The sequence below is a fragment of the Myotis davidii genome, unplaced genomic scaffold (genome assembly GCF_000327345.1).
Source record: "Myotis davidii unplaced genomic scaffold, ASM32734v1 scaffold1301, whole genome shotgun sequence".
Classification (NCBI taxonomy): domain Eukaryota; kingdom Metazoa; phylum Chordata; class Mammalia; order Chiroptera; family Vespertilionidae; genus Myotis; species Myotis davidii.
Genome location: NW_006291431.1, coordinates 53,235 through 54,326, shown reverse-complemented (window position 1 = coordinate 54,326; position 1,092 = coordinate 53,235).

Here is a 1,092-nt window from a genome sequence, read left to right as displayed (position 1 = left end):
TTAAAAAGATCTCAGCTTTCCAGATTTAAGACCTAGTGTAAAATCATGGCCTTTAAGACTTTTGGGTTTGACTTGGGGCGAGGCAAATAGACAAAAGGAATTGAATGAAGAGCCTAGGAATAGATTCACGAGCATGCATAGGAATATGACAGATTGAATTTTAAATCAGTAAGGAAAGGAATAACTGACTATTCAATGAAAGTTGGGTCAACTGGATTATCTATATAAAAAGAAATAAGATCCTCACCATGTTGTTTATAGAATTTCCTTATTTTTTAACCTCTTTTAATTATAGTAAAATTAAATTGTAGTAAAATCAACATGCTAGAGATTTGTCTATTTTATTATTATCATCCAACAAATAACTTTGTCAAGCCTCTTATTTTTTCTGTTTCTTTCATGATGTTCCTTTACTACTTCATTTGTTGTTCTGAGATGGGTCTCTTGTACACAGTATATAGTTGGGTCACATTTTTGTATCCATTTAGCTACCCCACAGAACAAAAGACACAGACAAGATGAGAGTAGTGGAATGATAGTAGAAATAAATCAGAGTATAAATAGCCAAAAGCAAACACATGAAGATTAAATAGCATGTTATTAAACAATGAATGGGTTTCCAAGGAGAAAGAAAGAAATCAAAAACTTCCTGAAACAAATGAAAATGAACACACAGCAATCCAAAAATCTCTGGGACACAGCAAAAGCAGTCCTGAGAGGGAAGTTCATAGTACTACAGGCATACCTCAAGAAACAAGAAAAATCAACAATAAACTATTTAACCCTGCAACTTAAAGAACTAGAAAGAAAACAAAAAGAAAAGCCCTGAGTATGTAGAAGGAATGAAATAATAAAGATTAGAGCAGAAATAAATGACATAGAGACAAAAAAAATCAATGAAACCTAGAGCTGGTTTTTTGAAAGGATAAACAAAATTGATGAACCATTAGCCAGACTCATCAAGAAAAAAAGAAAGGCGACCCAAATAAATAAAATCAGGTCTTGGGATTGAAGATGGCGGCGATAGAGGCAGACACGTCCCAGGTCGTGTCCCGGAGCAAATGGAGTGAGCAGCTGAAACTAATAACACCC